The sequence below is a fragment of the Dreissena polymorpha genome, chromosome 8 (genome assembly GCF_020536995.1).
Source record: "Dreissena polymorpha isolate Duluth1 chromosome 8, UMN_Dpol_1.0, whole genome shotgun sequence".
Taxonomy (NCBI): Eukaryota; Metazoa; Mollusca; class Bivalvia; order Myida; family Dreissenidae; genus Dreissena; species Dreissena polymorpha.
In genome coordinates, this window is record NC_068362.1 from 81,579,341 (window position 1) to 81,592,615 (window position 13,275).

Here is a 13,275-nt window from a genome sequence, read left to right on the forward strand (position 1 = left end):
AAAAATCTATAAGAGCAGGAAGTTGGGTCCATGTCGATAATAATAAAAAATTGAGCAACAAACCGTATGGTTAAGGCATACAATTATGTTATACCCCTGCTAAGAAGTAGACGGGAAACACCATGGCCACCTCTGTCTGTCCCTGGATATAAATTAGCACAGGCTAATCAGGGACAACACTTTACGCCTAAACTTGATATTCGGTAAGGAGGGACTTCCTTAAAACTAAAAATATCATAAAAGCGGAAAGTGTTGTCCCTGATTAGCCTGTGCGTACTGCGCAGGCTAATCTGGGACGACACTTTACGCAAATGCATTAAGCCCATTTTTGTCAGAACGAGGCTCATATAATTCATTTAAGATTTAAGATGTTCATGGTATAAGCACCATTTTGGCCAGAATATATGCATAATGCAGGTATATAATTTATATTGAAAATGAGATCAAGTTTATTTATTCTTAGGTCTATGAAAAGGCTGGTAAATATGGGCCCATATGTAAATTACCTTAACCCTTCCCCACTTAGATATGTATTTTGACGCCTTTGTAGTCCCTTGGAAAGTAATATTTAATTTAAGACCTTTCTTACTAGATTCAAGTTTTAAAGGCTTCATTCCCAATTTTAGATACTGATGAGCAGCAAACAACATAAAACCTAAACAGACGGCGAGTTACTCACAGGCTGTTCTGGTTTAATCCTGTTTGCACTGATAGCCATTTTCACTTAGTGTCTGAGTGGGAAAGGGTTAAATGTTAAATTCTCAAAATATGGCAAAACTTTTCAGTGATTACAATGTGTATAGCCAAGTATCTGAATTTTGCTCCAAGTGAAAAATTATTTAGCTTAATAACTTTTCCAATAAGGTTTATTATAATTGGTAAAAAACTATTAAAATATTGTTAACTTGAACTGCTTTAAAACCATGAAAAAATAAACAGTTTACAAACAAATCATCCATCCATGAAATTGTATATCGCATGTGTCAGCATGCTGGTTCTGAAAATCGTATTTTCCTTAAGCATGACTCAGCATTTTTTGGAAGCGCTGAAATGTGCCACCAGATCCATGTCAACATTTGAGAGCCAAACTGTGGTATCTGATCAAGGAATGTATAGCAGTTAGAGTAGTTTTTCCCTGCGATTTGTCAGGGTTGATGTGTATATTATGCAAATGTGCATGTCAGAGAAGCCATCTGTCAAGGAGGATTCCAGTTCTTGCCAAGTGAGCTTTTGTTGAATCTTCCTTTGAATAAGAAATACGGTCCATCGGCGCCAGAAAGGATTTAATACCAATATTCCTGCATTACCCAATTTTATTTAGCATCAAATCAATCCATATTTTGAGGGCTTTCAGATTACTTTCTGAATATTGTGTGCATTAATGAGTATTTTTCGTGTATATATCTACTTGGCGTGAAATACACAGAATTTTGTTGTCTGTTTTTTACATGGGAGTGCTGGGATTTTATAATTATCATATGCGTCTTGTTCTTGCAAAACTGGGCTTAATTTATGTGGTTTAAGTGTCATCCCAGATAAGCCTGTGCAGTATGCACGGGCTAATCAGGGAGAACACTTTCTGCTTTTATAGATTTTTTTGTTTTAAGGAAGTCTGTTGTGAACAATAATCCAGTTTACGTGGAAAATGTCATCCCTGATAAGCCTGCGCTTACCGCACAGTCTCATCTGGAATTACACTTGGCGCATATGCATTAACCCTTTTCCCTGTTTGCTATTCTGATAGTATTCTCTGAAAAAAAATCGAAGAAAATGCTAATTTTAGAAATTCAGCAGACAACATTTTAGCAGACGACAAATTTCCCAGCATGCAAAGGGTTAAGCTCAGTTTTCCTAGAAGGCTGCTCATATGATACCAAATGTAGCTGAGCTTTAACCCTTTGAATGCTGGGAAATTTGTCTTCTGCTAAAATGTTGTCTGCTGAATTTCTAAAATTAGCATTTTCTTCCATTTTTTTCAAAGAATACTATCAGAATAGCAAACAGTTTGGATCCTGATGAGACGCCACGTTCTGTGGCGTCTCATCTGGATCCAAACTGTTTGCAAAGGCCTTCAAAAAATCGGTTGGAGCACTGAAAGGGTTAAAAAAGAGAGCTGAATATAGTCTTTGTTAAATTACCAGACATAAATCAGGTAGCTTTAGCGGGAATGTCTATATGTAACATCATTTCATTTTTCAAAACAAATAACTTAATGAGGAATAACAAAATAAAATTAAAGGATGTTATACTTGATGAAATACCAAAAATAAAATATGATAGCTGTAGTAAAAATGTCTCTGTGATCTCCTTTCAGTTTCAATAACAAATAACTCATTGATGAATAACAAAGTTAAACAAAAGTTCAAACAAACTGTTATAAACTGTATATTTAGTTATTTGATTGTGCATTAAATTAATTTGTTACTGTTATATGAGTTATTTTACGTAAACATCTGCTTTTCAATAATATATCGCGCGTTTTGGTTACCCAGACTCATTATCGCCCAATACTTTCCTGAGAAACAAAGTCCATTGGGTATTAAACAATCTTCTAGTCGTGATATTAAAGTCACAACAAATGAGATTGGCAATTTTCCTAAAAGCTCCATCAAAGAATCACATCAGCCATGTAATAAAAACCTTTCTCCAGTTATTTGTTTAAAGATGCAACAACTATCGTCAATAAATAAATCCCACTTTGGCCGTATAAATATCCCAGTATGAATTTATTTCGGAACGAAATGCGCAAAAAGTATTGTCCCAGATAGCCTTTGCAGTTTGAAGGAAGTCTCTTCTTTAAAAAAAATCCAATTTAGACGGAAGGTATCATTCCTGATTAGCCTGTGCAGACCAATACAGGCTAATCTGGGACAAGACTAGGCACATGCAACAGAGCGAGGCATGAAAATTGGTCAGAACATTGGTCTCTATCATGTCACTATGATATTTCTGCCTAGCGTTAAACTGGAAAAGAGAAAAGGCTTGTAAACACTTTAGAGGCCACCTTTATAGCCCAATCTTCATATTACTTGGTCAGAATACTGGTCCCAACGATAGCCAAGCTTGAAATCTTGTCAAGTGGATTATAAAACAAGATATTAGGGTTAAATTAAAGAAAAAGCTTTTTAACATTCTTGAGCTAACATTTACGTTCAATCTTTATGAAAACTGTTCATAACATTAGTCCTGATGATCTCTGCCAACTTAAAACTTGGTAATGTAGGGTCAAAAAATAGGTCACTAGATCAAATGCTCAAAGTATTTTGTTCTAATGATATCTGTAGCAATTTGAGAAAATGGTTCTTGAAACATCACGCATGTACACCCAAACAGTTCAGTTTCTTCAGGTCTCAGGTGAGCAACCTACAGTTTTTGGCCTTCTTGCTTCATCAACTAAAATCAAAGTGGTAACGCTAGATCTATAAGTGCCTTCCCTGATGTATTACCTTACTGCACTTAAAATCACAGACAATCAAAACAGGAAATCATTTCAAAACTTGTATTTCAAAAGACAGACACAATTTCCACATTTCAAAAAAAAATCCCCTCAAATGACACAGATGATGGATAGTTAAAATCTTCTGGGACATATTTCTATTATCATCTGACAAACCTGGTACAAATTCATTTCTCAAACCGTTTCCATGGGGGCTGGTACAGATTGACAGTCTGTGCAAGTAGTTTGCAACTTTTAATGTGGTGTTTAAAAATTCATTGCTTGTGGGACTGAATGGTGCCTATTGTAGAGGGGCTTCATTGTTGCATTGTGTAGGATAGACTGATTTGTGGTTGTCCTGTCAACTAAAACTCCATGTTCTTAAAGCATTCATTGAATTTCACAAACATGACCATATTTGCTTTTGAGTATAAAATATATGACAATGATTGTTTTGAAATAGCTCCGTTACTATGCAAATGCTTGTATAAATACAATACTTATTGCAAAATATGTGATATCTCAATTCAATGATAAGATAACATTGCAGATTAGATTGAACATGACTGAAATTCGTGGTAGTGTTACTTGTGCAATCAGCATAAGTTATAAAAAAATATATTGTTGTGCAAAATAACTTGAAAGACAGTAACACTTTATCGCTCATACACCTTTAAGCTCACTTATGGGGAGCTTTTAGGATACCGTGTTGTCAGTCGTCTGTCAGTCTGTGGATGCGTGTTGTCAGTCGTCTGTGGATGCGTGTTGTCAGTCGTCTGTCAGTCTGTGGATGCGTGTTGTCCGTCGTCTGTCAGTCTGTGGATGCGTGTTGTCCGTCGTCTGTCAGTCTGTGGATGCGTGCATCTGTTTGTCCGTGTGATTACTTTTTATGTCCCCCACTATAGTAATGGGGGACATATTGTTTTTGCCCTGTCTGTTGGTCTGTTGGTTTGTTTGCGCCAACTTTAACATTTGCAATAACTTTTGCAATATTGAAGATAGGAACTTGATATTTGGCATGCATATGTATCTCATGGAGCTGCACATTTTGAGTGGTGAAAGGTCAAGGTCATCCTTCAAGGTCGAAGGTCAAAAATATGGGTCAAAATCGCTCATTTAATGTACACTTTTGCAGTATTTCAATATTCAAGATAGCAACTTGATATTTGGCATGCATGTGTATCTCATGGAGCTGCACAATTTGAGTGGTGAAAGGTCAAGGTCATCCTTCAAGGTCAGATGTCAAATATATGTGGCCAAAATCGCTCATTTTATGAGTACTTTTGCAATATTGAAGATAGCAACTTGATATTTGGCATGCATGTGTATCTCATGGAGCTGCACATTTTGAGTGGTGAAAGGTCAAGGTCAAGGTCATCCTTCAAGGTCAAATATATGGGTAAAAATTGCTCATGTTATGTCACTTCTGCAATATGGAAGCTAGCAATTTTATATTTGAAATGCATGTGTATCTCATGGAGCTGCACATTTTGTTTTTTCTTACAACTTCTCCAGAACCACTTGGCAGATTTATATGAAACTTCACAGGAATGATTCATGGATGACCTCTATTCAAGTTTTTCAGATTGTTGTACATTCCATATGTAGGTCACCAGAACTAAAATTGAGCTAACAATTATTTAAAAAATGAAAACTTTGAAAATCTTCTCTAAAACCACAAGGGTCAGGTGTTAAATATTTGGTTTGTTTATAACATGTTCTTGTGGTCATCTACTGAGTTTGTTCAAATCTTGCCCCTGGGGTCAACATTGAAAATGACCTAGAGGTCACATGATTTGCATAGATTTATAAAGTAAACCTCTTTAAATCTATGCAAACCCACAGGCTTTACATAAGGTGTGTAAGATTGTAAGGTGTTCCTCTTCAAAACAATTTCACATTTGGGTCAAAATTTGCCTCACCATGTGGGTTACTGTCTATCCTTATATGTTTATAGTAAAACCCTTTAAACCGTTTTAAAAATACATCTTATCTGAAACCGCAAGGCTGAGAGGCTGAGCGGTTTAGTATTTGGCATGTATAGTTGTAAAGTGGTCCTCAAACAAATGTGTTCAAATCATTTCCCTGGTGTCAAAACTCTCCATGCCCAAGGGTCACAAGATTTAAGAAGACATATATAGTAAAAAAATCTCTGACACCACTTGGGTCAGGGGTTTGATTTTCATGTTTACCTGTAACATAGCATGGTGGTATTATTTATTTATTTTCAGGTTTCTTTTTAGGCACTTTACCTTGTATAGTGGTCCCCTACTAAGTGCGTTCATATGTGTCTTGTTCTGTGAAAGCTGGGCATAATGCATGTGCGTAAAGTGTCGTCCCAGATTAGCCTGTGCAGTCCGCACAGGCTAATCAGTGACGACACTTTCCGCCTAAACTTGATTTTCGGTAAGGAAGGACTTCCTTGAAACTAAAAATACCATAAAAGCGGAAAGTGTCGTCCCTGATTAGCCTGTGCGGACTGCACAGGCTAATCTGGGACGACACTTTACGCACATGCATTATGACCAGCTTTCACAGAACAAGACACATATCATACCCCAAGTGCCTTGCCACCTGTAGCGGTCTAGTGATTTATTTTTTTCAAACTTGTATGGTAAATTTGAATAAATGTCTAACATTTTCCCTGAAACCGCAAGACTCAGATGTTTGATGTTTGGTGGGTTAAATTGTATAGTCTATGTAAGTTTTTCAAATCATGCTCCTTCAGTCAAACTACCATTGCCTCAGGAGTCACATGACTTTTATAGACTTATATAGAAATGATTTCGCGAATTGGATTTTCTGTAAAGAGGGATTTCCTTGAAATTAAAAATATCATAAAAGGGGAAAGTGTCATGTAAGAGTACAAATACAAATAAACACAATCAAATATAAGAACATTGGTTCTGACAACAAAACATTACATAACATAGAAATAGTCATGTTAGAGTACAAATACAAATAAACACAATCAATTGTAAGAGCACATAGGTTCTGACAACAAAACATTACATAACATAGAAATAGTCATGTAAGAGTACAAATAAAAATAAACACAATCAACTGCAAGAAAATTGTTCTAACATTGTACATTGTTCTAATTCTGTCATGACCACATTATGTGTGTGTCATACAGAGTAAAACATAAACTATATTAAAACCCAATGTAATTACACACACATCATAAAATTTACTCTTAAGAGGTTAGTTTCTACATGTCTGAGGCCCTTTTTGTTTTTGCCAAAGAAATGTATACAGTGGAAACAGGTACATTGCAACTCCAATATATGGCGGTTGAAGGGGTCCAAAGATCGCGACCGTGATATATCCGGCGCGCGATATAAATTGTCAGTTTATGTACGCATGTATATGTATACATTAGCATCATTATGCAATCTCAAAACACGCTATTTACCAACCTTATTCAAGTTTGTGTTATATCCATATGTCATTAATTGGTATAACACAAAACATTATTCCATGTGAGTATTTTTAAATGCGTATAATTAAATTTTTAATCCGAAAAACATTGCCGAGTTTTATTGTTCAAGAAAGCATGCACAAATTAGACCCATGTACAAAATGACGTCATTCATTTTTCATGAAAAGCATGCACAGCATGGGGTTTAATAGTAGAGCATTGTGACTAACTGATCTATATTGTATACTGTATCTTACGCACACAGATTGTTGAGATAGGTCAGTATTGACTTGTGACATTTACTGTTATAATTGTGTACACCTTCATGTGTGCACTGGTGCGTTTCGGCAGTTCAAAGCAAATTCAATAGAGAATTGTAACACCCGAAAAGACCTGTCATGTTTGAAAAATGGGTCTTTTGTTTATCGCAGTACACAGGTGTTAATGTGATGTACAATGTAAGCAAACAATCTGGTCAAAACTGGATTATGACTGTTGGATTAAAGTTGGTGAAAAAAAGGGAAAAATACTTGCTTGAAACGGATTTTAATGCATCAAATTCTCAGATAAAAACATTTTATTTAAGGATTATGCTCGTCAGATTTTTGGGAGCCATAGCCGATTCGCGATATATTGGACAACGCGATATAACGGACCGTGATATATTGGAGTTGCAGTGTATTTACATCTGAGTTTCAGGGGTCGGAAGAGGGGGCTTGTTGGGCATCAAAAATAGAAAATATTGTCCCCAATGAACTTATTTGGTATATTTCAAACAGCTACAAGACATTCAGAAATTCATTTCGCCCTACTTTGAATGCCAAAAGTCAATCCATTAACAACAAAAATAGCTTTCATTAAAACTTCACCAAAGGTAATTTATTTTTTCACAACTGCTTAAAATCCAATTATTCCAATGCAGGAATGCCTGATATTTTCCACAAATTTTTATTATCTATCAAGCAAATTCATTAATGCTCTAATGTCAGTGCTCTAATGTCAGTGCTTTGATTGTTCGGATATATTATTGATTGGTGCCTTTTGAAATGGCTATGATGATCTGTTGTGTAACATAATTACAAATCACAGCTTGAACTCCCAACAATTGGCTTCATATTTAACCCATTTATGCCTAGTGGACTCTCCCATCCTTCTAAATTGGGTCAATGTATTTCCAAAATTATGGATGTCTAGTATATTTATTTGTATATTTAGAATATTTCTTACAGAAATTCCTTTAAGCAAACAGCGCAGACCCTGATGAGACGCCGCATGATTTGGCGTCTCATCTGGGTCTACGCTGTTTGCCGAGGTCTTTTATCTAGACGCAAGGCATAAATGGGTTAAGAGCTTTAACATCAGACTGACAAGTGATAAGTGAAGATAATCGCTTACAGATTTTTGAGCAATAAAATAGTTGTATTGATGACATCACAGGCAGTCATTCTGTAATATACCGGTAGATGTGATTATAAAACTTGTTTTGTAAACAGGTTTTTATTTTATTTTCAATTAGAAATCTGATTGTAAGGTTATTGTAATGCTTTTTTTAAGAAACAAACTAACGCGACTTGATATTTAACAAGAATTTATATTTGTATGCCCCCCGGCCCCTTCTAATAAGAGGGGTATATTGTTTTGCTGGATGTCTGTCTGTCTGTAGACCATGCTGTTTGTCACCAATAAATAACTCGTCAACGAATTGAACAATTGGCTTGATACTGCACATGTGTATTGGCCTTGGACAGTAGATGACCCCTATTAAAATTGGGGTCACTTAAGGTACATGTTTCACCTATGCAAATAATTAATTTAATTAAGAAATAAGATAATTAAATATGCAGAATTGATCATTTAAATTTTGTTTTTAATAATTTGCAAATGTTTAACTTATGCATTAAATTATGAGATAAACATCATGTAACCACAAAACTTGGAGTCTTTATTTCTCCTCAGATGTCTGTGTAATCCCAGTAAAGGGATTTTGAGTCAGATCATTTTTGGTAGGGCTTTCCATTTTGACTCTTAATTGTTTCCAAGATGTTTTGTGAATATTAATTAAACTTCAACAATTTAAGGCTGGGCATTAATTGAATTGGTTCACATTATGCAGTCTACAATCATCATAGATGTCAATAAATATACAAGTTTATACAATAATAAGTTCACCTGCCTACCAACCAACCTGCCCATCTCTGGAAGGTGTTTTCCCAAAAAACATTTTGTAACATTTTGTAAGTATGGCCTGTTAATAGCCCAAAAATGTGTATATTCTGTAAAATTAGTGTAAATTAGTTCTTGGTCATCATGACCATAGATCGCGCGGTAATAACAGGTAACATGGGTGAAGTCAAAGATATCAAGGTAGTTGTTCCAGACAAAAAAATGAATAACAAAACGGTCAACGCACAAAATGTGGATTCAACATCATTATGTGATCACCGACAAAATGAATAATTTTTCCACATGAAATGTCAATGCACCACAAAATGTGGATTCAACATCATTACACGCTTATGTGAACACCCTATTTTTTCCGCTAATCTAATTTGGCTTGATACTGGGGTTTCTCCAATATGTCTCTATCTATAAGAATGTGTTTCTGACAAAATCTGATTATACCATTCAGTGAGCTTCAGCTTCGGCTTGGATGCAAATCGTCTGTAGGGTTAATTTAGCAGAAGAAATGCCAAATCAAATAAGACAGTTAGTCTGTTTGGATGGAATGATCTCACAAACACTTCTTTAGGCATGGGAGAGACAACCTTTGAACAGGCTTTCTGTGAAACCAAAACATGTGGAATTTAAGCTTATTTGAACCATTATCTGGCAACAATTTGGCATAATTCATGAGTTTTAAGTGTCATCCAAGATATGCTTGTGCAGTTTGCAAAGGCTAATCAGGGAAGACACTCGGCTTTTTAGAATTTTGTATTTCAAGGAGGTCTTTTCTAAACTTAAATCCAGTGTCCAGAATAGCATGTGCTAGTGCATGTGCAGTAATCTATTAAACTTGCACAGGACATTGTCCTATTAGTTGCGTGGCAGAATTCAACGAGAGCGCCGATGGCGCTGAAAGCATAGTTGCAAGATACAGGGAAGTTGCTGCTGAAGTAAATGTTTAGGTCAAAATATACTAAATAGTTTCCTTATATGTTTCGATGTAAAAGCGACAACTTTGAGCGAAAATAAATACAACATTTTGCACATAGAGACCCCCATAACCATACCTTTTCTTGACGGGCATTCTTAGCTGAATCGATTTAAGCAATAAAAAAGATTTGTCATGTTCAAACCAAAAACAAATTCGACTCAAATCAAAATCGACTGTTTTTGCGCCTTTTTCGGCCGTTTTCTAGTGGATTGTAACCTTTTGCAGTGCCATTTTTTACTTTAATCTCCAACTTTATCCTATTTCAGGGATTAAGTAGTGAACACCTATGCTTACCCTATCAATATCTCCAAACGATAAAACCAGAACAAAGTGTATAACATGCCTTCGAGGAAAATATGATGATTTGTTTAGAAAGTACAGCCCTTCATGACTCGATTATTTAGTATATTGTAGCCTTAACGATTGCTGACATCACGAGTCGCCCCCCTTGTTAACGAAATGCTCTATTTTTAGAAACGGGAATTCCAAATAGTGACGAATGTGAATGGTTACAAAATGACATAACTATGAAAATAAATACGTAGAATTACATTATTTCACGCATACCATTATGCAACCATCCGTTTTCTTTTCCGACTTGATACATTTACAGCTTTCCATTTAATATTTTACAGACACAGCACTCGTCCAGAATTCGCGCGAATCCATTAAATCCGATGCCACATTTAAACCGTTAACTCTACTCGTAACGTAAATTTCTGGCTCAAAGTAAATCATTTTAACTTCAATTAACACATCTCTATTACTTTTAAACTCTACTTCATCAAATCCATAGAAAGGCACGTCAGAATCCATGTCATAAATCAGAAAACATTCATCGTACTCCGCCATTTTTTACACAAGAACAGAATTGTTTTACGAACGAAATTTGTTTTAGGTTATAAGAAGATTTTTTGACATAAAACGGTCTTAGAAAAATTCACTAAAAACGGTGTCAGCAATATTCTTGGAAGAAAACGTTAAAAAAACGTTTCCCCCAAAAAAATTGTTAGAATTACCATATGCTAAATTAAATAGATATTTCGTCTGATTTTTGATCAGGTAAGGCTTCATAATGGACAACCGATGTATGTGGATTTTTGAAATGTGGTATATACCATAAGCATAGGTGCAAGCACCTATGCTAAAAACAGTCTGCATGGCCACTTGAGGAAGAGGTTGGCCTTTTTCTAATATGGCTATAGTCTGGAACCTTGTGGACACTCCAGGTCTCATTGTAGAACATGTTCATGAAACTTGCCCAGCTCAGAACATTTGTTCAAATAATGTCTCAGCCAAGATCTAGAATGATATCGAATCCTTGAAAAGCATGGGCACCATGGGGAGGGGCAGTTTTTCCTATACAGCTACACTAAAAGCTTGTGAACAATGGTGTTTTGTTCTGAGAAAACTGGGCTTAATTCATGTGCATAAACTGTCGTCCCAGATTAGCCTGTGCAGTCCGCACAGGCTAATCAGGGACGACACTTTCCGCTTTAATGGTACTTTTAGTTTCAAGGAAGTCCCTCCTTTAACCGAAAATCAAGTTTAGGCGGAAAGTGTCGTCCCTGATTAGCCTGTGTAGTCCGCACAGGCTAATCTGGGACGACACTTTACTCACATGCATTATGACCAGTTTTCTCAGAACAAGACACATTGTAGCAGAAAGATTTTTGCAACATCATGATAAAACTTGCTGAGAATGATATCTTTATTGCGTAATGATATCTTGCATGAGCTCGAAAATGAGTGTTTTATGGCCTTTGTCTCTTTTGTTGCTTTATTTCTGAGATTAGTTTTGCAATAGTAAAATTTATATGTTTATAGAAAAGTACACAAGAATCGTGTTAGAAATTGATTCTATCACGATTTTACAAATATCTTGGCAATCGTCTATTTTACTTTTAGCATTTGGACTACTTTTTCAATTCTTAATTGAGTAGATTAACAATGATACCTTTTGCGCTGTACTCACCAACCCATTCTGTGACTCAAAAAAAGACAATAGATTTAGAACAAAGACAAATATATTAAGACTTTCAATATTATACAGACTACAAATGCTAATTATGTTATTTAAAAAATGGTTGTAAAGCTAGAAATTTTCAGTACGAGTTTATTGATTCCATGTCTTATTGAACTGCATAATACTGTACCAAGTGTTTGGACAAGTCTTTATTTTCAGACTTAACCGAGCTTAAGAACAATTCTTTATTTTTGGCCTTATGTGATAGAATGGGTTGGTGAATACTATGGAAGGGAGAGACTGCCAATATTTATATTCATCACCAGAAATCTTGCACGTGTTGAATATTCAATTCATTTGTTCAACAGAGAATTTTTAAAATGCAACATTTTAATAATTGTTTTGTACAATTGCAAAGTGTAAACTGTAGTATGTTCCTATTCTATAAAATGTTTAAATGTTTAAAAAGCAAGATGTAACTTCTTAAACTACAGATCTGAAAATGAAGATAATCTGCATATTCATATACCTTATATTGTAGTCATGATAATAAATAAAAGATAATGGATCCATCTGAAAGTAAGTTGATGACAAACTTCATTAGCATGTTGAATATTTTCTAAGTTGTACGATCGGTTTTGGTAATCTGCTACAAGTCAGCATCTAACAAGTGTACACTATACAATTGTACAGAATACAAGTTGATGAATCACTATTCAACATTTTACAACGCATTTTTAAGTCAACCGGTGTTAGCGTACAAATTGTCATTAGTAGTAGCCACTGGTGTACGTTGGGCGCGTGGCCAAGTCATTTAAACACTATCAATATGTCATAAAACAACATTTTTCATCATTTTGACAAAAAAAATCTGATATAATTTATATACACAAGGTAGGTATCTCTTGACACGGGAAAATCACCTACATCAACATCTTAAGCCATTAAGTGCCAAAAGGGCGGTCGATTTTTGTAAACTATGTACCATTTTGTTGGGAACGGTTGCCTCGTGACGACAATGACCACGAACGGCTACTTGCCAACATAAACTACAAGAAAACACTCAAACTCGTAAATATGCTAGGTCAGCTCTCGTCTGACGGAACGTTCAGTGCCGATTTTTACAAGAGCAAAAGTATCGAAATATATACTATACCAGAAAATAAATATATATATATTATACTAGAAAAAAATGTTTGGTAAAAATGATGAAAAATGTTGTTTTTTATGACATATTGATAGTGTTAAAGTGACTTGGCCAAGCGCCCAACACCTGTGCACCAGAAGAATTATTGTTT

General features: G+C 35.3%; 1 protein-coding gene across 4 annotated transcripts in view; it reads left to right on the forward strand.

Annotated features, from left to right (window-relative positions):
- The window catches only part of LOC127842966 (serine/threonine-protein kinase 32A-like), a 109,060-nt gene that overhangs the window by 76,515 nt on the left and 19,270 nt on the right, over positions 1-13,275 (forward strand). The window lies entirely within an intron of this gene.